Raw genomic sequence first — 23,867 nt, forward strand, 5'->3', positions numbered from 1 at the left:
ATCTGGACCCTTTCTGCCCTCGGCGGGGAAAATGGGGAGAAATACCCTACGTCATGGCCTTTTGGGACCTCAGGTCTCACCCCACCCTAGGTTCCTCCTGCCCCTCTGCCCGAGTGCTCCTTGCCCGCCCACAACCCTCCCCCCGCCATGACCCCACCTCACCAACTTCCCCGATCTCCGACCCGTTAGAGGATCTAGCCACGCTGCCCGCCGGCCCTCGCCCCCCTCCGTACTCCCAACCCCCAGCCGTCCTGCCCTCGCCTCCCATATCATCCCGAACTCGTGCTCAGGCCCCTCCCAGCGAACAGACCCCAGCGGCCATCTTACCTCTCGGCGAGGTGGCAGGGCCTGAAGGCCTGGCTCGCGTTCACGTCCCCTTCTCCCTCCAAGACTTATCCGCCATTGAAAAGCGGCTAGGGTCATTCTCCGCTGACCCCACCCAATACATTAAGGAATTCCAATACCTTGTGCAAGCCTACAGTCTCACGAGGCATGACATCCAGGTAATCCTCACCTCTACCCTCACCCCAGAGGAGAGGCAGCGCATCCAGGCCGCAGCCAGGGACCATGCAGACCAAACCCACATGACCGACCCCACTATGCCTGTAGGGGTCGATGCTGTCGTGGCGGCCGACCCCAACTGGAACTACCAACATGCAGGCAAACCAAATGTTAGGGTCAGGCGTAAGGCAGGGTAAAGATAGGAGTCAGAGGCTAAAAAATTTTAGCAGTCAAAGGCTTTATTTGGGAACTAAGGTGTCGCTCGGTGATTGGTTGACCTCCGATTCATTCTGGCAGCTACAAGGGGCTTTTCGTTGGGTTGCGCTGGCGAGATGGCCGTCCCCTCTACTGTGGTTCCAAGGACGCCCTAGCACTAACATAACAGTATCCAGAAGCATGACAGTTATAGAACTTGTTAATTTCGAGGTTCAAGGGTGTCATTAAGAACCTAAGTCCTCTTCCTCATTCTGTTTTGCTCATCCCCAGAGCATGAGCATTGTGCTTGTGTTTGGTCACAGGCCACACAACCAGGCAAAACAAGATCCTGGGGAAGAAGGAAGCTGCCTCTTTCTGTGCATCTCTTCTAAGAGGGAAGAAACCTTTTCCAGAAGACCCCCAACAGATTTCCTCATAAGTCGCATTTCTCAGGCCCGTGTCTGAATCAATCACTGGCGAGAGGATCAGTAATGCAGTAATTGGCTTAGACCAATCTGGACTCACTATGGGGCTGGGAATAGGGCCAGCCTCTTCTGAGAGAACATTGTCGTGTGGGAGTTTATGTGGGGTTTACTTTGTCAGTTTGTTTTGTTTTGTTTTGTTTTGTTTCGTCTTAAACAAAAGTTTCCTTAGGAAGAAGCATAATGTGATGGCAGGGATGTTTGGATGTTGGGTAGCTGACATTAACCTTGGGTGTTGAGTTTTTCTGCTGGAGCAAATTAGTTTCTGGAGACCATACTTTCTGGATGGAAAACAAACTCATAATCTGACAAAGGAATTGTTTTTCTGGTTTTAATCCATTTATGTTAAAAGCTTTATAATACTGTACAGGGGAAGTCCAAAGGTATTTGATATACATATTTAAAAAAATTTTTTAATGTTTATTTACTTTTGAAAGACAAGACAGAGCACAAACAAGGGAGGGGCAGAGAGAGAGGGAGACACAGAATCTGAAGCAGGCTCCAGTCTCCAAGCTGTCAGTGCAGAGTCCAATGCAAGGCTCAAACTTACGAACTGTAAGATCGTGACCTGAGCTGAAGCTGAAGTTGGATGCTTAACCCACTGAGCCACCCAGGTGCCTCTTGCTACACACACACACACACACACACACTCACTCACACACACACACACATATATATAAATTGTTTTGATGTTTATTTATTTTTGAGGGATAGCAGGGGAGGGGCAGAGAGAGAGTGAGACCCAGAATCTGAAGTAGCTCCAGGCTCCGAGCTGTCAGCACAGACCCCAACATGGGGCTCAAACCCACAAACCATGAGATCATGGCCTGAGCCAAAGTCGGACGCTTAATGGACTGAGCCACCCAGGCACCCGTGAGATATTGGATATTTTAAAAATTACCTTGATTCCAATAGGGTACAAATATGTGAGTATTATTTTTGGGGGGGAATCCACTATCTCTGGTCACTGTTTCTGTATGAGTAGGAGATGACTGACTGGTAATGACTGAAGAGTGTAATCAAACATCTTGACTTAATAAAAGTTATGGGAGGGGCATCTGGGTGGCTCAGTTGGTTAAGCATCCAACTCTTGATTTCGGCTCAGGTCATGATCTCGGGGTTCATGGGATCGAGCCCCGCATTGAGCTCTGGGCTGACAGCGTGGAGCCTGCTTGGGATTCTCTCTCGCCTTCTCTCTCTGCCCCTCCCAACCCCCGTCTCTTTCTCTCTCAAAATAAACAAACATTAAAAACAGTTATAGGACGTTTAGATAGGCTTTGCATTACTTGATAACCTAAAATTCATCATATATAAGATTGTGCATCAAATGTGGCTTAGAGGTTCAGTGCCACTGTCCTCTCATTGCACCCTGCATGCTTACCACCGAAAATAAACACCATTTTCATTCCCATTGTAAAATAGCCACACTATGTACTCAAAAAAGGAACAAAGCAGTGTAGACATCCACTAGTATACCATTTATAAATAAATCATTAGTACTGAATTATTGCCAGAACTGGTATTTTCCTATGGTGGAATTTAAGAGTAAGTTTTGGAGAAGATTTGAAGCAATCGCTTTTGTCTTAATCTTTAGTCAGGTTCTCCTCTTGCTTCACCACTGTATCACTTTGGTGAAATCATTTCAGTGTCCGTAGGCCTTAGATTTACATGGGTAAACCGATACAAAGTAATAAAATTGAAGTAGGTGATCGCCGCCTTGTCCTTCTGCCGGGATTCCATCATCTTCCGGAAGTTGCTTCCATGGGGTTCCTTTGTGAGGTCTGCCACATTTTAACACGTCATTCCCTGTTCAAGTGTCAGCCTTGCTTTCCTGTTTACTCTTTGCACGATATCAAACAGAGAGTCACTGAGGGTGAGGACTGGTCCAGCACACAGGAGAACGTGAGCTTTGGTGTTGGTCTGGAGAAAGATAGAGAGGCTGGAAAAACACTCAGAATATTGTGGTCACAGGGGAATAGCTGGACAGAAAACGAAAGACTGCCTGCCAAAATGCAGTTAAGTGCTGACGTTTAGCGGACAATGCACTAAGACGACATGCTGCTTTGTACACGTTCCGCTTTCAACTATTAAAATAAAGATTTTCTAATTTGGGAAGAAGTAAATCACACTTTTTTCTTAAAATCGTCTTAAAATTTTTTGTTTAATGTGTATTTATTTTTAAGAGAGACACAGAGCATGAGTGGGGAAGGGGCAGAAAGAGAGGGAAACAATCTGAAGCGGACTCTGGGCTCCGGGCTGTCAGAACAGAGCCCGACGCGGGGCTGGAACCCACGAACCGTGAGATCATGACCTGAGCTGAAGTCAGATGCTTAACCGACTGAGCCACCCAGGCGCCCCTTGAAATCATCTTTTAATTTTTTTCTGAAATCCGAGTGTAATACAGGTCTATCAGTTGGCCCTACAATAAACCGAAGGATTTCCTCCATTTTTTTTGCCTTCTCTCCTTCCTTCCTGTAGGTCTTCCCTTCTTCCCTTCCTCCCAGTAGTATTTTTTTCTTCCAAAATGTCCCTAGCAAGGCCTTCTTGAAATTACTCTGAAAAACATCTCTCTCTTCTGGATGAACTCAGTCGTATAATTCTCTCAAATTGTTTATTTTGAAGTTGCACGTTTTCCAAAACGCACGTCCTCATCATCAAATCCAGTGGTTGGTTACCGATCCGGGATTTTAGTGGTGTTCCTGCAACCGCGGAGAATCTGCGCCTAAAGGATGAGTCGCTCATTAAGTTCAGGCCTGACCACGAAATTGCACATCCTGTTTCCTGACAAGACAGTTCTCCCATCGGATGCTGGAAAAGAAAAAAAAGAATTTTATGAAGCTAATCGTTGAATGGAAGTGAGCGTCAGATTCACCGTAGAAGAGATACTCGAACGGGAAAGCATTAGGGATGTCGCCCTGTGTTAGAACTCCACATGCATTGCTGCGTCATCAGACACCAACACTGATACCATTACAAACAGCAAAAGAAGAGAACAACACTCCTCAGCTCTGGGAACGGTAGCCCTTGCCCCCTTAGGGTCAGGGAGAAGGAGAGATGTAAGTACGGAGAAGAGGACTTTGGGGGGAGGCAGAAGGGTCACATAAAGAATGGTCTAACCCAGCTTGGAGGAGGATTATACGGCTGGCATTGTTAAAATGACAATGCATGGGGGTAGTAAAAGAAGAGACCAGATTTTACTCAGTTTTATCATTTCTTTAAGGTTTCTACGGCCAATGACATTACTGCCTACACATTAGGTGGAGTGCTCCCACCACCCTGCCTTCTCCCCACACCGGGTACACCACGGCTCCCAATAGTTGCAACTGTGATTTCTGAGTAACTTCACATTCTGCATATCCAATGCTGCATATGGCTGAAAAGATTTGGGTGGGTTTGCAACCAATATGGAATCACAATATGAAAGACCGAGTTGCTTCGCTCCTGTGATTATAACCCCTGCCCTGTATAAGGACTCCCTCTCACCCCACCCAAAATGGTGTCACCATTGAGGGGAGAAAAAAGGGAGGGCCTGACCCCTGATGTAGCACCTGCCTATTACTTAATTCCCACTAGAGTTTTCTTGCTGAGGAAAACAGATTTCTTCAGAAAAAATATAAGTGAAATGGCATTAGACAACAGACAAACTCAGACTATTTATAAGGGTGCTTGACATTCAAAAATTTGGTCTTCAGTCTGTCAAACGAGGTGAGGAATTTCACCGTGACCTTTGGGAAATTTTCAGCCTTTTAGCCAGGAACATCAGTGTAAACAAAATGAGTTAATATTCAAATGGAAAAAATAAGAAAGCTTCCTATGACCATTCACATTTGTACGTAAACAACACATCTCCAGAAAACGTGTAGACTAACCATCTGGAGATTTAGTTATCTTGTTGACATAGGCAAAATCAATAGGCATTTACAGAAATTGTGATGAACCCTTTCTGTGGGCCTTCGTCTTTGGCACAGTGCCCCCCCCCTTTGCTGAGCAGCTGTGAAACTTAGGGAAATCTTTATCCTGTTGTATTGAACTAATCTCTATCTTCCTCCTACATAGCCTGCAGTCTTCATGAGGACAATGCCTATTACCCTCAGGTCTTGTACCTTCAGTTTCTAGCAGGATAACTAACGTATAATAAACATACAATAGCATAATAGACACTTAATTCATCCCTGAATGGCTCTCCTAGTGTGATAGAAGTATAAAAAAACAAAAACAAAACAACAACAACAAAAAACTAAGGAAGAAAGGAGAAATATAACTGTCACTAAGGATAAGACATAACAAATTACTTTTGAGCCTTAGATTTAGTCCTTGTGGTTGGTGACACGGGTCTATGCTCCCATTTGCCTTATATCCATTGCCCTTTGTGGTGGTTGTTCCAAAGCATCTCTTTGGCCCTTCCGGCTGCCCTGTTGCCAGCCTCAGCTCTCCTGGGATTATCAGATTGTCTGCACCTTGGAGTAGATCTTGCTCATTCTCAGTGCTGTGTGTTTCTGATCACTGATTGGCTTTTTGATGATTTTCAGGACCTAAACAAAAAGTTTATTAGAGCTGGAGTGTATATTCAAGGGCAGGAATGGCAAAAGATGAGCTGATAGAATGAACAGGTGCGTGAATATAAGGAAGCCTGGAAACCAGTTTCCTTCAACACGCTAACTGAACAAAGACTTCTTGAATCACCAAAATGTGCAAAGCCCTCCTAGGCAAGCTGTATGGGGCTGCTACTTTCATGGAGCTTATACTGTAGGGGGAGTTAGAGAGTTGGAACACTTTCCTCAGAGCAATGGGGAGTTACTAAAGTGCTATAAGAACAGATTGGGTTTTAGATTATAGCTATGCTGCAGTGTAGAGAATGAGCTGGAAGGTGTAAGAGTGAAGACTGAGTGATCCTTCAGGAGGCTGAAACAGTTGAGCCATGACAAGAGCAGCCTGGACCAGGGTACTATGGACGGGGATGGTAGAAAATGAAAATATTCGTGAGTTACCCGCAAGTGAAAATAGAAATGATGCGGTGATAGAGTCAATGTGGATATGTAGGCTAAAAACAGATAGTGTACCTCCTGAATGCATTTACAAAGATAAGCATGAGAGCAATGACAATAATATTTCTGGGTGATGGCGATACAGCATAACAGATTATCTGGACCCTGGACACAGATACATCCATTCAAGTCCCTCAGATCCCTACTCTGTCACCTGTGAATGGCATTAGCTTGGCCAACTTATTTAACCACTGTACACTTTAGCCTTCTCATCTGTATAGGGATAAGATGGGATAAGAAAAGCTCACACCTTGCAGGCTATTGTGGGGATTAAGTGGAATACATTAATAGAAGCAGGATGCATATTGTATGGAGTGTTACACAAGATTTATTAGATGTGCTTCCTGCTTTCAAAATAGCTAAAGTGAAAGGAGGTACATAATTACTTGAAAGTAAAACAGAGATAATTAACTTAAATTAATTTGCATATATTTAAAAGCTGTACTTAAGTATATACAGATATGCTTAGATATTATTCATATGATTATAGACACTAAAAAGGATACAGTTTGGGGGGAGAAATTTACAACACTAGGCAGAAAAACTTAGCTTTGTTGAATGTTTATCATAAGCTAAATATTATGCTTGTTATTTTATACTCATTATTTCATTTAATTACTAAGGAATCCTGTGACATAGATATCTCTTACTCACTATTACTGATGTTAGAACTGAGACTCAGAGGATTAGGAATTACTGGAATTCGAAAGCAGTCCTACCTACTTGAAAGCCTCTCTTGATTCTGCTATTTGGACTGCTCTGTCTTTCTGTGTTCTTAGCGTATCTTGGATATTTCCTTGTTATGAAACATTATCTATTGGCTTTTCTTACTTTGCCCATTCGTGTATCCAGGGAAAATATTCCACTGCCTATGTCAGCTTTGCCCCCGGAGAAAAAAGGCCTTTGCTTAATGATTTCCCTTCTCTTGGTGGGAAGGGAGGTCTTTCTATAACCAGCAAAATTCAAAGGTCTTCTCTTCAGGAAATAAATGTAGAAGGAAGACGTTAGAACATGAGACTCAAAAGGAAAAACATGGGGGGCCTGGGTGGCTCAGTTGGTTGAGTGTCTGACTCTTGATTTTGGCTCAGGTCATGATCCCAGGGGGTTGGGATCGAGGCCTGTGTCAGGCTCCACACTGAGCCTGGAGCTTGCTTGAGATTCTATCTCTCCTCTCTCTTTGTCTCTCCCTCTGCCCCTCTACTCCCACCTCTCTCTCTCTCTAAAGTAACTTAAAAAATTAAATTACGTTAAAAAAAAAAAGGAAAAACATGGCCTACAAAATATTGTTTTCAGGTCTTTTGAGATTTCATTCAATTTACATTTCATTCATTTAAACTCTGGCCTGTTTGGTCAGAGGGATCAAACTTAGCAACCAGCTCTACTCTCAATTTCTCAGTCATTTCTTGTTTTGTGGAGTATAGTGCTTCCCTGATGACAAGACAGCCTCCAGCATATATTTCTTTTAAAAAATAAACCACACACACACATACACATGCAAATTCCATATTTTTTTCACTTTTATCAAAGCGAAATCCAATGGTGCATAGACCTTATGATGAAAAGCAAAAATCCCTGCCCTACCTCTTCCTGCTCCCAGGCTCACTCCTGAGGGACAACTCCCATCATTTCTTCTTGAATATTTCTCCATATCTCTAAGTGATATTTATAGAGCTCTATTTCAGGATTACCCACATTAGACCAAAGTCTCTTTCTATTGCTTCTTTAATGGTCCCACAAAATTAAGTCAATTTGTTTCATAAAACAACTTTTAATTATAGTTATCTCTTTAAAATAAAATAAATATATGTTATTAAAAATATTAAAATGTACATAATCAATGGCAATAAAAATAGCTACCATTTACATTAATTATAATATAATTTTAGTGCTAAATGGATTTACTCAATTCATTTAACCATCCCCCATTGGTACATACTTGGCCTGACTACAAATTTCTGCCTTTGTAAATGATGCTGAATAAGCAAAAGCTATTGCTAAATTTGAGTGCACACATACACTGTTTCCTCGAAAAAGTTTCTGGTAATATAATTCCTGGCACGGTTTTTATTTTAATTTGTTTTGTTTGTTCTTTTTCATTTTAGTTTCTGAAACATTTTGTTAAACTTCTGTCCAGAAAGTCTGCACCAACCTATTTTTCTTCCATAACATAAATCAGCAAATTTTTCTGTAATGGGCCAGAAAGTGAATATTTTAGGCTTATGGGCCAAAAGGCAAAATTGAGAATATTAGTCAGGTTTTTGTATAACAAGAGAGGAATATACATTTCCATACATTTTTAATTAACAGAATTCAAAATTAATGATAATAATATATAATTTATATAACATGAAGCTACTAATGAAAAGAATGAATTTTTTTTTTTGGGTAATAACATTTTGCTCAATTGGATATGGTAGGAAAAATAAAGAATGACCCTACAAATATGTCCACACCCTAACCCTTGTGTCCTTTAACTATGCTGTATAGCAAAAGGGAAGTTGCAGATATAATTGAGCTTCTGGGTGTTAATATAGGGATAATGGCTTAGTTTATCCAGGTGGGCCTATTCTAATTAAATGAGCTCTTTTGTTTTTTAAGTTTATTTACTTATTTTTGAGAAAGGAGAGAGAGAGAGAGAGGCAGAAAGCAGAGACAGAGAGAATCCCAAGAAGGTTCCATATGGTCAGTGTGGAGCCCAGCACAGGGCTCAAACTCACGAACCATGAGATCCTGAGATCATGACCTGAGCTAAGTCAAGAGTCCAATGCTAAGAGTCCAATGCTCAACTGACTGAGCCACCCAGAAACCCCTTAAATGAGCTCTTAAAAGCAGAGAGAATGCTTTAGGCTAAAGTCAGAGAGATGCAGGGAAGGAGAAGTAGAGATTGGAAGTGTGAGAGGGAGCTGACCTGTGGTTGGTGGCTCCTGTGGAGGGGCCACATAGAAAGCATGAGAAAGAATGTGGAGAGTATTGTGGAGCTCCAGACTGGCCCCTGGCTGATAGTCATAAAGGAAATGAGGGCTCCAGTTCCACACCCATACAAACTGCGATTGACCAACAATCTAAATGAGCTTAGAAGTGGAATCACTCCCAGAGTTTCCAGAAAGGAACATAGCTTTGCTGACACCTTGATTTTGGCCTGTGAGATTTGCAGCTGCAAATCTGACTTATAAAGCTGTAGCTTATAAAGCTGTGAGACAATAAGTGAGTATTATTTTAAGTCGCTAAGTTGTGGTCATTTGGGGTTTCAGATTTAGTGTTCTCAATCATCAAAACTGACTGCACATGTCCACCTGTTAATGTTGATCTGTAATGAGATTTTGTGTATATTTCCTCTATGAAATGCCTTTTCCCAAAGAGAGGAACTGATACTGATGACCATCCACAACCACGTTATTTTAGTGCATATAGTTAATCTCTTAGAAGGAATTGATTGATTCTATTAGATTCTCGTCTTGATATTTGCTTTACATCATTACATTGCAGAGAAATCATGTCCAATTGAAGGTTCTATAGAAGCTCCTCATTTGCACCATTCAATGGATTATAAAATATGTGCATTTCCTTTGCACATTCATGAAGGTAAGAAAAATGCTGCTGTAAGCTTACTTTTAGCTCAGAACTGTGGTTTAGCCCACCACCAATTTGTATAAAAAGATCTAGCTTATTGTTTTAACTTATGACAGCACAGGTCTTCTAAAGCACTTTGATATTACTTGTGATTCAAACAACATCAGTGTTGTGGAAATAACTCCGTGCATATTTTTGCCACCATCAGTTATAACACATCTTAGCAGATTCCACTTCAGGTTGTTGTAAATGAGTGTTTACGTGTTTGAAAATATTCTCATCTGTATTTGCTCTACACAGATTATTTACATGGGTAATTTTTCAGTCACTTCAAACTCATCATTGACTTCACTAATAAACAATAACCAACTAGTATTGTCAGTATCCTAAAAATATTTTGCCATCTAATTTGATACCGAAATAATCCCTTTACTGTACCTTAAGACTGGGTTAATTATTCAGGGGCGCCTGGTGGCTCAGTCAGTTAAGTGTCTGACTCTTGATTTCGGCTTAGGTCATGATCTCAAGGTTATGAGATCAAGTCCTGCATCCAGTTCTGTGCTGAGTTTGGATCCTGCTTCAGATTCTCTTTTCTCTCTCTCTCTCTTGCTCTCTGCCCCTCCCCCCCTAAAAAAAAAAAGACTGAATTATTCAAAGTCTAGTTTTTTCTTCTCTTATTTTTATATCGTATATAATCGTAATAAAACAAATGTTATAGTACAGCAATGTGCATAACACCAGAAATGTTGCAAAATATGAATTGTGATTTATAGTGAACCAAGCAGCTGTGCAAAGCAGTGAGCAGGCAGCATATGGTCTGTATCACAGCTACTCAACTCTCCTGTTGGCACATGACAGTAGCCACAGGCAATGTGTAAATGACTGTGTGCCCATATCCTAATAACTGTAATTAGGGTCACTAACATTTAAGTTTTATAGAATTTTCACACACCATAAATGACTGCTTTTCTTTTGATTTTACTTCCACAGTCGAAAAAGGAATAACTCATTCTTAGCTCATAATCTGTATAACAACAGATAGAAGTCTGGATTGGACCTTTGGGCTGGAGTTTGCAGACTCCTGTACTAGAAGAATATCTTTTAATAAAAAGATCAAAATTTTCAAATAAACTGAAACCACTAAATATTCACCATCTCTTTCTTTTCATGGTTTACGTCAGTAGGAAATAGCAGGGAAGAATGGGGACTTTAGAGGAGAAAGGAAAAGCCATGTTCACTTTTTTCTCAGGGCAAGTCTCCTTACAAATGAACAGCCTAGTATTTAAATCATTGGAATGGGACACATGGCAATTGCTGTCAATTCTACTTCCGTCACTTACTCACCTGCTTCTACGGCCCTCCCTGTTCCCCTCTACACCTGCCCTCATGTAGTGATGTAACACTGTGCTTGTGAATGATGTTAATCATAATAAGTAACATTTACCGGGACCCCTACTAAGAGCCAGGACCTTTGAATATACTGTTTTACTTAACCCTCACAGAAGTCCTGGGTGGGCAGTTTTCCTTGTTATACATTTCTAGAGTAAACTGAGGCTCCAAGAAGATACATTACTTACTTAAGGTCTCATAGCCACTAGATGGCAGAGCCTGGACTCAAATCCAGATCTACCTTGCTTCAAAGCCCATATAATGATTCTAAAGAGAAAGGGGATAAGGAAAATGAAAAAGTCACAACTATCTAAAAAGAATTAGCCTGCTGTTGTGTGACCTATCATTTCCTTCAGCTCAATTATTAATGAGTTAAGCATCTAAGACAACTGTCAGTTATAATGTGTATGTATTTCTACTGTCAATGGAACTGTTAAATGGTAGCCTCTTATGAAGTTAAATCTCAGATAAAGTATATAATATACAGAACATAATGATGCAACTCCTTAGTTAAAATATAAATGCTATTTTACAATATGTAACCCAGTGGGCTGCAATAAATTGAGAGTACAATAATTATGTGTGTTTCAAAATCAGAATAATTTTTTGAGTGGGCATATTAGGTTACAAGACTATCAAGAGAAAACTCAGGATCCTGAATGCCTTGTCATCTCATAAGAAATTTCACAGGGAAGAATTCAGTGTTTGGTTGATCTGATAAAACATGAAACAATATTTTTTATATTTTTCAAAGGTCTCCATCGATAACATTTCCATGTCCCCCAGTTGGAAGGTTGGGTCTCTCCAGTCAATATTGATTGATTTGCCTCATTTAGCATAGTTTAGCTGCTCAACAAATATGTCGATTTGATTTAAGAAAATCTATTTTATGAAAACCCCAAGTTCCATAATGGGTAAGTGATTTATAGTTTACAATGCTTCCTTTCTTCATAAAAGCAATTGACTTTTTGGCCTCTGTTTAATGACTATCATTCAATTGCATTAAAGATGACCATGCAATGGATCAAACAGAATCAATGCATGTAATGAATACTCATAAGTCTGGATGATTGTATAAATGTGAATATGAGTTGTTGAAGATAACTTATTATTTCAAAGCTGTAATCAAAAATCCAGTGAAGTCCAACATATCCTGTAAGAACATCATTAAGTGTTTGAGATACTAAACACTCTATGGTATTAGTGTAGTGTTAATGTGTGTATTTCACAAAGTCAAAAGTACCTGTCTTTACTCCAAATACATAGGCTTTACCCAAATATCTGGCTTTAAAAAAACATGGGCAGCTATCACTCCGATGCAAGTTTGCCCATGTTGAAGACAGAGCTGTACTGATGCTGTAATGGGATGAGATCAATAGTAGCAAGGCCAGATAAGGTGGAAATTTCCAGAAGACTAATATTAACTAAATGATAATGAAAGCAGAACAATTCACAATGTACTTATTCTGGGACAGACATGGTTTTAAGGATGAATATTATTTACATCATTTACATCATTTACAAAGCATGATGATTATTTGTTTAATGCTGTCCATAATATTAGACTCTGAAACTCTGGGAAGTTATTTTTACTAATTAAGTGGTGGATCAGTTGGTCTCCAAAAAACAAGAAAGAATCACTACTATCTATACCCAGGTAGAACTTATTGTTTTAACAGATTCTAATGATTTATAATAAAATGTCAACACATTTTAATGTATTTAATCATTGTAAAGACAACTAATAATCGTATTTATGTAAGATATGATTGGAATTCAGTGAGAATGAACATACAGATTATTGGTTTAATTTTGGCACTCATTGTCATAACCCCCTTGTTTAATTGTGCTTTTGTGTGAAATTTTGTAATTTTTTTGTTCTCAAATTTGAATTTCCTTCATCTGCAAATAGAGTAGATATCTCTAAGTTAGCAGGTTGAGAAAAATCTTTTCATCGTGACAGCATTCAATGCATTTATCAATTGCATTAGTAATTCTTATTCCCAATGTATAAATTACAATTTTTTGTCTCATATGTATTCCATCTTATGCCTCCCGTGTTGATTATAGCTTATTACTTGTTCACATCCTGCACTACCACAAGATTACTTCACTTCTCTTTTCATTTTTATCTGTTCTCTCTCTTTTTTTAATATTGTCCATCTGCCTTCTTTGATACAGAAGTTGTTTAGGTTGAAGAGTCAATTTTATATATCCTTTAATGTTTCATCACTATTTTTCTATAGTTTCTCCGGGTTATTTCACAAATTTTAGTCTATTTAATACCTTGTAGCATATTAAACTTTGACTTAGTTAATAAATATCCAGAACTTTTACTGTTATTATAAAAAATAATTATCTGTTTTTTTTAATTATTGTCTGTTTAAAGTTAAAATAGGTAAAAAGTTAGAAATTGCAAACTTACTTATGAATGATATTAAGTAAGTATGCATTCAGAAATATACATAAATCTTATAGTTAATACCCATTGCTATCTTATGTAGTGATATTTATAAATTAACAAGAGTCATCTTTGCATGATCATCGAATATTTGATTGGAGGGAAAGTCATTCCCAGGGAAGCTTATGAAAATATTGTTCCTTCATAGAAAATAGCTGCTGTCTTCAAAGGCTACTTAACTTACATTGTCTTTAATCATCATAGCAATCCTTCCAAGCAAGTATTTTTAGTGCCATTTTGTAGCAGGCTCAGAGAGGTCATCCTGTAAGAATTAACTATGTGAGGATTTGACCTGAGATTTGCCTGATGTGAAAGCCTATGATTTTTCTGCACTAGGGTGCAAAAAAAGAAAAAAATCTCAGAAAGGGAAAAAATAACTATTTCATGAGAAAATCAGGTTGCCAGGGGCTGCAGAATCTCTATCTCTCGTCATCTGTCTGCGCATGGGGCTGGCCACTCAATAATGCAGGCAATAAATCATAACACAGAATGGGCATTGGTACCTAACTGGAATCTGTAAATGTTTGAACTGTTAAAAGAACTCCTGTGTAATATTCTTCAACTGTCCCGCCTCAGCCTTGCCTTTGATTGCCTTATTCTTGACAGAAGTGGTCATAATAGTGTGTTCAGCCATCCTTTAAAAGAGCATTCTCCCATAGTATTTAAATACAGTCAATTTTCCACAGCTTTAATTCACACCAAATTTTCAGTTGCACACTCATTATATAAACAAGTGTCCAACATAACCATTTTTTCTATTAAAATTTTCTTGAAAATTGTGCAGTAAGCAATTTCTGATAGTGCCTGTATTAGGAAAGTTGGCCATCTCCTTTTGGGTTGACTATATCCAACAGCAAGATAAATCTGGGCAAAATTATCATTTAGGACAACTGAGATGAGAGAAAATGTGGATAAACAGAATCTTTATATTTTAGCACATTTTAGTTACTTGATTTAATCTTTTAGAATTTTGGGAGCTTTTACTATCCTTCACCTAAAACAAAAGCATTATTATTTTTTGCATTATTCAACATCTGCTGATGTCCATAATAAAAACGAAACTGTACAAGACATGCTTCAGAGTATAGAGCAGTGGTGCTCAAAGTATGGACCTCAATCAGTCAGCTAAGCATTACCTGGGAGATTGTTAGATGTGCAAATTCTCAGGCTCCAACCCAGATGGACTGAATCCGAATCTCTGCAGCGATTCTGGGGTGGGGCCCTGGAATCTGTGTTTAACCAAGCTCTGCAGGTGATTCTGATGCATGAGGGATATTGTGGAACACCATTACATGAGATCCTTAGACTCGCAGCATCAGCGTTACCTGAGGCCCACACTGCAGCCTACCGAAGCAGAAATTATATTTTCTTTAAAAAAATTGTTTTAATGTTTATTTATTTTTGAGAGAGAGGGAGAGAGTGGGGGTGGGCAGCAGAGAGAGGGAGACACAGAATCTGAAGCAGGTTGCAGGCTCTGAGCTGTCAGCACAGAGCCTGATGTGCAGCCAGAACTCACAAGCAGTGAGATCATGACCTGAGCCAAAGTCAGACGCCAAACTGACTGAGCCATCCAGGCACCCCAGAAATTATATTTTAACATCACTGTGTTACCAGTTCACACACTAAATAAAGACCTAAATAATATCTCACCAGACAGCTAACTCCAATATATCCCATACATGTCTCCTGTCCTAAAATTCCTGATGTTCTATGTACGGTGAACAAAATTGACTCTCTCTGAGTTTGATGATTTTAATTCTAATCTTGCCATTCCACATATATGGAAAATGACCTAGAGGGGAATTAAAGTAGTAATCCACTGATGGGCTAAGTCTAGTGACAACGGCTCTTCTCTCTTCTGTAGATGGTGTGGAGCTCATACCAGCTCTTCCATATTGGTGTACAATATCTGTGCCATTGACCTTGCCAAGTGCTAGATTATCCACTTCTTTTAATCTTTTGGAGTAAAGCATTGAAGCCTTTGTCAATGTGCAGCCAGGGAATTCATTTCTTCTCCATCAGTTAGCATGGAGACTAGAATTAATTTATAAGATAATAAGCTGTGATGAAAGCATCATTGGTTATGAGTCACAGGTCTACTACTCAGCCCTGGTATAACTACGCATAATTTGTGATTTTTGAGAGTCCACAGGCTGCTCTGAGGCTTACTTTATTGGTCTGAGAAATATGAAAAAAAATGAATAATTTAAAGTTGTCTTGAATTCTAACTCAATGGTTCAGTAATCACTTCAGTTACTTAGATGACTAAAATGAGGTCATCAAATAGGTTTGCTTGGATAAGGAGTCAGGCAAGGAAAGGTTCAGTGTGAAGGGGAAGTCAGTGCAGATACACTGTGCAGGCAGGTGCCAAGAGACGGCACCAATCCTCTTTCCTGGCATGTGAATGGGCTTTAATGGGGCCACCAAGGCGAGATCCTTTCATGGACTCTTTTCTGTAAGCACTGGTGTTTGTGTGCCTGGTTTCCGCTTCCTTGTTTGAATTTTGGGACTATACGTACTATCCACTCACCATGATTTCTGGTTCTGTTAGTGGGATTCATGCTCTCTTTTCCCCTTTCTGAGATGTGTTGGGCCCAGGCAGTGCTGGGGATACTGAAAGCAGCTATCCCCAGATGCAACAGACTTCTCTGGCTTGCTTCATTTAATAAAAATAGTTCTGGCACTATCATAAAACCTTTCATCCTTGAGTCTTAAATTATTTCACAAACATTTATTCTTATAGAATTCCTGCAAGGCACACATTATAGAGTCACAGATTGATGCAGACTTGGAGATAAAGAACTTCAGAGATCATTCACTTCAAATCACTTCATTTTTCAGGTGAAAAAATCAAAATCCCAAAAGGTGAAGTGACTTACCCAAGCGGTTCTCTTTTTTTAAAAATGTGGATACAAGACAGTTAGGTGGATAAACCCCAAGCCATAGAATGCATTTTTAATTATTGTATACAGTAAACTTCAAATTTTTATTTACTAGCCTTGGGAGGAAATTCACTCGATCTTTTGAAAGGTAGCCCTAAGGGTTGGACAAGTGGATAGAGATGGGTTAATAAAATGATGTGTCAGTAATGAATGATGCTTATTTATTTTTATTTGTTTTTAATGTTTATATATTTATTTTGAGAAAGAGAGGGAACAAGTGGGGGGAGAGGGACAGAGGAAGAGAGAGAATCCCAAGCAGGCTCCATGCTCAGTACAGAGCCTGACATGGGGCTCGATTCCATGAACCAGTGGGATCATGACCTGAGCCGAAGTCAAGAGTTGGATGCTTAACTGACTGAACCACCCAGGCGCCCCGTTAATGAGTGATGATTTAAAGCAGTATATTAGCAGAAGAAACAACGTTATCGTTACTCATTTAATTTGATGGTACAGAATAGGAAAAACTGCTAGAAATGACTCTCTCTTTATCAAATCTGACAACCTCTTCTCCTGTCTTTAATCCTAGAGAGAGCCAAACACTTCTTACTCCTTTGTCACCCCCTCTCCCCCCTCCACATATTAATCATCTGCCACTTTAAAGGATGAAGGGGTTAGGATGGAGAATAAAGAAATTGATCCAGAAACAGACCTACTGATCAACAAGATAACTGCAGAACCCTTTGCACCTTTTCAGAGAAGGGAAAATGACACAAAAGCTGTTGAGATAATATTTATCCCATGGGTGCAGGGCATTTTCAAGGATTCAAAGCTGTCATCTGAGAGTTCACAGACAGCAGGAATATATCTTATGTATACTCATGCCTACCCCAAAGTTAATGACACTAAATGCATGATAGTGGTGCAAATGAAGTGCTATGGAAGCACAGGGAAAACATATGGATTTGAGATGGATGGCTTTGGGAAGATTGGGGAAAGAATTCAAAGTGAAACTAGAAAAAAAAAAAAGGTAGGTAAAAATGAGATTGATAGGAAAGGGCATTCCAGATAAAAAGGAATCTATTTTACTAGAAGCATCATTTTTCTTCTTTCCTGAAAGACAAAAACAAGTAGAAGAGAGTCCCAGGGATGAATGACAGTATGATGGTAGAGCCAAAGGACTAATTTGTGGAAAATAATGCAAGCAAATGAAGATACAAATCATGACTAGTGACAATGAGAAAGTTCCACTTGAGTGAACTTATTTGGAGCATTGGGGGAAATTTTACCGCTGGATGGATGGATAAAATGAAGAAGGGAAATAGGGTTATGTTACAGAGAAAATGGACAAATACTGAGATTAAGTAGAAGACAGGAAGGTTGCAAAGGTCCCACTTAATGTTGTGTAATACAATCAAGTAAGAACAGCATTGACAGAACATTAGAAGACATATGGATTTGCCCAAACCATAAAATGATTTTACCTGTCTAAATTCTTAGGACTACTTTTTTAAAGCTGTCTTTTCCAGGAGATATGACTGAATCTAGAAATGTGTATCTCAAAGGATAATACAATTGAAGAGATCTGATTGATGGTCTAAGAAAATGAGAATTAAGGTAATATGATAAATCTGAGTACATGATGTAATATTTTAAGATAAATGTGGTATTCCCCACCTTGAAATCATAGCAAGTTAGAGCAGAGAGTGACTTTAGGGATTTTTACTGATATGCGTAACAGCATAGATGAGTCTCAAAATAACTATATTGAGTGAAAGAAGCCAAACCGTCCCTCCCCCACCATGAAAGAGTACAGACTTTATGATTTAATTTTTGTAGAACTCTAGAAAGAGCAAACTCTAAGAACAAAAAATGGATATGTTTGGGATTTCTTGGGGATGAGGGCAGGGTAGTCTACATTATAAAGGCACATAATGAAACTTTTGGTTGTTACGGATGTATATGTTCAGTGTCTTGGTGTATAGTTTAACAGGAGTGTGTGTGTCAAAGCTTATCAAATTGTACACTTTATACATGTGCATTCTCTTGTATGCCACTTATGCCTCAATAAAGTAGTTAAAAAAAAGAGATAGTATGAATGACAGGAGATCTATCTGCACCCAGAATATATAGTAATTTGGCAAAACTTTCCTTGGATAGCACCTAAGACCATATGCCTATCTGACAATATCTCTTCTTCCTGCGGAACGGGGGAAATTACCAGTGATTTTTTAAAAAGGAAATACGCCTTTTATATCTCTATAAAAATAGAGTATTTTTGCAATTCATTTGTAGAGCAGGAAGGCCCAGGACCTGTTTTCAAGATGCCTGTTCTCTGATGCCAGCTATGGCTCTGACTTACTCTGGATTTTGGAACTTAATCTCATTTTATGACGTGCAAAATGGAAATTAAAATATCTATGCCATACTTCACAGACATAAAAAAGATGAAATTATTTAGAAATATTTAGAATATTTTTGTTGGTACTGTGCAAGCCTATAGGGATACAAAGATAAATAGGATAGGTTTCTTTTTCTCTAGATGCCTGTATTTTCTCCTCCTGATAGAGGATAGATAGAGATGCAAAACAAGTGTAAGATATTCTGAATTTTATAATTGTGTTGTGAACCGAATACAGGAGAGGTACCGAGGAGGAAGGATCTAAATATCTGAGGGTCGAGCAAGTAACATCTCAGTTGGTCTTGAAGAAATAGTTTAGCGAATAAAGATTCAATGAAGAAGCATGTGCAAAAGCATACAGACATAAGGGGACGTAGGACTCAGAAGATGTCTTTGAAGTTCAATTTTCTTGGAGGACAGGGCAAGGGTGAAAGGCTGTTGAATGATGAATCTGAGGACAGTGGAGAGCAATATTGAGATGGGCTTTCTGTGCTACCTTGGAAAATGTAGAGAATTTAGACCAAAGGGAACCAGTTGAGGTTCTAGGCATGTGAATATGTAACCAATATAAAAGTAGCATAAATAGGGGCGCCTGGGTGGCGCAGTCGGTTAAGCGTCCGACTTCAGCCAGGTCACGATCTCGCGGTCCGTGAGTTCGAGCCCCGCGTCGGGCTCTGGGCTGATGGCTCAGAGCCTGGAGCCTGTTTCCGATTCTGTGTCTCCCTCTCTCTCTGCCCCTCCCCTGTTCATGCTCTGTCTCTCTCTGTCCCAAAAATAAATAAACGTTGGAAAAAAATTAAAAAAAAAAAGTAGCATAAATATATTTTGCACTAGACAGGTAAAAAATAAATAAGTGAATATGCTAAAAAATCAGTGAAAAAACAATTTATTGATTAAATATTTGACTTTTCCTATGGATACTTTTGGAGTTATATAAATAAAAATTCATGCATGAGTGTAACAAACTGTCCACAATATTATTTCCTGTTAAGATGCTTTTGCAGTATAAATCTAGATTCATTCTTAACAACTAGTTAAGTGATTATTATATTTCTTTGTTTTTTAATTTAAAGGTTTGATAGTAGTGACTTACCATAAATCAAAGACTGTTTTCTTAGGAAAATATTGACTAAATTTAGTTTTCCCTTGGGAAATAAGGACTTGTAAAATGTAAGTGTGCTGAAGAAATGCAAGCACAGTTAAAAAAGGAATGGTATTAATGACGTTGTAACCGAGAAAATGGCTTATTAAAGCAAAGCAAAATAATTAATAGATCTTTTTCAATTGTATGCAGTAGAAAACTGGATGAATGGTACTCTTACTGAAGTCAGTTCTTTGCTTGGCCTTGAAAGTTTCCAACATTACTTATGGAAACAATATTTATATCTATTTTCTCAGTTTCCTAATGACAGTGTTGCTGTTTCAGTGTGGACTTTGGTGGTCGGAAGGACTGAATTTAGCCCACATCGTGAGCAATTCTTGCTGGGTAACTTTAAGCAAATTATTGGACCTCTCTAATGCTCAATTTCTCCATTGCCAAATGAGAATAATAATATTCAAGTTACAGGGTTGTTACAATGGTCAGGTGAAACAGGGATTCTAAAATACTTAGCATAGTGTTTGACTTATAGGAAACCCTCAGTAAAAATTAGATGTTTTTGTTGTTCTTGTTATCTGGACTTGTTGGGACTAGCAGATCAATATGGGACCAATTTTCCTGTTTATACTGAATACGTGTATAGCCCTATGGTGAGTGGAATAAAGCACCACATTGAAAATGGGGAAATCTAGCTCTTGCCACAGCTCCGACCTTAGTGAGCTGTGTAACTTTGAAAGCGTAATAGGATGTCACTGATTCTTTTCATGTACAAGATGAGGGAGCTGGACCCTTTATTAGATTTTAAAAATGCATTTGAATAATCTAGAGATTCAGGGATTTCCTTTGTTGACGCACACTGAAATGGAGAAAAGGGAGAGGAGAACAGATGGGATCCAACTATCCAGCTTTGCTTCAATATCTGAGCTAACTAGTGTTTAGTTTTGGATCACCTGGACGGATTTTGCTTGAACAAAGCATCCCACAGCTATGAAAGTTTGCAAACCACCATATTTTGTAATTTCAGATGTTCCATTAGCTATATAGTTTTGCAAATGTGTTTGACTACTTGTAAGATCTGAATCACTGACAAAGTCCAAAATGTTTCCATGCTAAAGATGGAAATAATTACATTTTCTTGTTAGGATGGAGAAATTAATATATGTGCCAAATATGATGATTAACAGTTTTATGTAAATTAAATCCCTATAAAAATCTTGTAAAAGAGGCATCGTTATCTCATTTGAAAGATATGACAAGGAAACCAATACCCAGGAAGTTTAAATCATACCATAAATGATCAATTTGGAATTTAAACTTAAATATAGGAAACTCTAAATATTATGATCATTCCTTTGCAATTTTAGTAAATCCCTAATGAAAAAGCCAATAATACAGTAATAAATAGCCCAAGGTATCATTCAACGCACTTTTAAGAAGTCCACCTTGGGTCTCTGAATTGTTAATTGAACAAGTTTTCTCTGAGCACTTACTCTGTGTCTAGCACCTTAGAGCATAGGAAGATAAGTAGTTCAGAGCTCCTGCCCTCTAAAGGCTTATAAATTAGCCCTAATACAAAGACGGGAAGATAGGCCCTTAATAGGAAGCTAATATAAGAATAAACACAAGTATATGGTCCAGTTTAGTTTCGCTGAGAAAAGGAAAGATCAAAGATCATAAACACAGAAGGTAAGTATAGTTCATTTGCAAATAGTAACAGTTCATCTTTCTAGGTATATGTGAATAGGGTGAGTCTGGCCCAGTCTTGAAACAGGAGGAGAAGGGGCAGGTAGCTAACTCAATATAAATTTCAGAAGGAGAAGGTAGTGGTGAGCAGAGAAGGAGCTATGTTAACAATTTAAGTCATTGGTTAGTAACCTGCCTGTGATCTGTACACCAGACCAGCCAGGTCTTAGGGCCTCTGTGACCATGACCTGTATTTCTTTTTTAAGGCTGCCAGCTACCCTCACTCAAACTGGAGTTCACAGACATGGGGAAAAGACCAGGAGCAAACACACACTGAGGATATCTTCAAGTATCAAGTATCCCACGGCTTCAGGGCACCTGGGTGGCTCAGTCAGGTAAATGTCCGACTCTTGGTTTCAGCTCAGGTCATGAGCTCATGGTGTGTGGGATAGAGCTCCGCGTATGGCTCTGCACTGACAGCTCAGAGCCTGCTTGGGATTCTCTTTCTCCCTCTCTCCACTCCTCCCCTGCTCTCTCTCAAAATAAATAAATAATCTTAAAAAAAAGAAAGTCACGGTTTCACACTAAAACTATCGCAGCAAGAAGGAATGAAATTTTGATGCAAGGTACAAAATAGCAAACAAAAGAGTTGCTTTGCTTCAAAGGAAAAAAAAAGTGCAGGCTAAATAGTCAGGTGAAGTAACTGGAGTTTCATGATGATGAAATTGATGCTTCCCTTGGCCAAATTACACTTATGTCCGATGCTATCTATTGCCACCTGGTGCTTGCACAAAGACGGTGACACAACCCTTTTCGACACAAATCCTTTCTCGGTTTGGAGAAACTCTAGAACTGTCCTTATTCTATCTGAGTGGCTTTGAGAGCAAGAACATTCAAATGATGGCAATAAGAATTACTCTAAAATATAACCAAAGGTTGAAAGTGAAGTTAGCATTACACCAGAAAAATGAAATCATTTCAGATGCTCCATGAAAAGCATATTGGATCTCGTGTTCTTTTTGAAGACTTAGGTACCTAGAGTACTTAAGATTCCTTAAAATGAGACCAAGCTCTGTACCTCTACAGCAATTTGCTTCACATTGAGTAGCATTTCAGTTATTTTTTGTCTGAAATTGGTATGATAAAGTAGTTTCTTTATCTTCTTTTCATTTGAGAAGCTGCTTCCTTCCTGGCAGTAAGAAGGTTGGCATGGTTGATGCAGACCTGATCCAGATTTCTAATGCACACTTGGAGAGGGCTTCTCAAACTGTAGGAACCCTGACCATGGTCGCCAGTTGGCACTGTTCCATTCCTTAAGGGGGCACCTGCTTCCTGCATCAGGGGGAGCCTTGTGCATCAGGCTGGGCATGTGGTAAGGGGTCTCCAACAGAAGCAGGCCCTCCGGACACACCTGGAATCTCTACTCTTCTGGAACTTGGCATCGTGGCTGTTTGCACTTCCTGTGTCATGGAGGTAACCCCACCTTGTTTTCTCCTCTTCTGCTCCATGTCTTGGGTACGGGGCACCAACTACACAGCTACACAAACATGAGACACATATGAGAATAAGTTCAGCTAAAAAGGAAAACCATTGCAGTGGAAATGTAGAAAACAAATAGCAAGAACAGTCTCTACCAGTTATCCCAGGACCCAAGAGCAAACCCCTTACTTTCAGCCATGTTTTCTTCGCTATAATTCAACTGATGCATTTGTGGATTCACAAAAAAAGGAAAAACAATTATGACATGAGGTTTGGGACAGAATCCCTGAGTTCCAGAATCTCTGAGCCACTTCTATCACTACCTCACTGGATGTCTGAGGTAAATCCCTTGGCGTCTCTGAGCTTTATTCTCCTTGATGGTAAAATGCAGACAAGGGAACTTCAAGATTCTTTCATCTTCTAAAGTCCTAGGATAATGTGGTTTTACTGATATCTATCATGAGAGATGTTTCAACAATCACAGAAATGATGAATACAAAAGGATTTACTCCTGGGCGCCTGGGTGGCTCAGTTGGTTAAGCGTCCGACTTTGACTAAGGTCATGATCTCACTGGTTCGTGAATTCCAGCCACGCATTGTATCAGGAGCTCTGCTATCAGAGCAGAGCCCACTTCAGATCCTCTGTCCCGCTGTCTCTGTCCCTCTTCTGCTCATGGTCTATC

At 39.3% G+C, this 23,867-nt stretch overlaps 1 long non-coding RNA gene across 1 annotated transcript; it reads left to right on the forward strand.

The window, feature by feature from the left end:
• Nucleotides 1-128: 128 nt before the first annotated feature.
• On the forward strand, nt 129-23,867 carry LOC123608480. Its single transcript, XR_006717252.1, has 3 exons — nt 129-503; nt 9,710-9,805; nt 21,972-23,867. It is a non-coding gene; the product is annotated as an uncharacterized LOC123608480 (long non-coding RNA).

The sequence above is a fragment of the Leopardus geoffroyi genome, chromosome B2, assembly GCF_018350155.1.
Source record: "Leopardus geoffroyi isolate Oge1 chromosome B2, O.geoffroyi_Oge1_pat1.0, whole genome shotgun sequence".
Classification (NCBI taxonomy): domain Eukaryota; kingdom Metazoa; phylum Chordata; class Mammalia; order Carnivora; family Felidae; genus Leopardus; species Leopardus geoffroyi.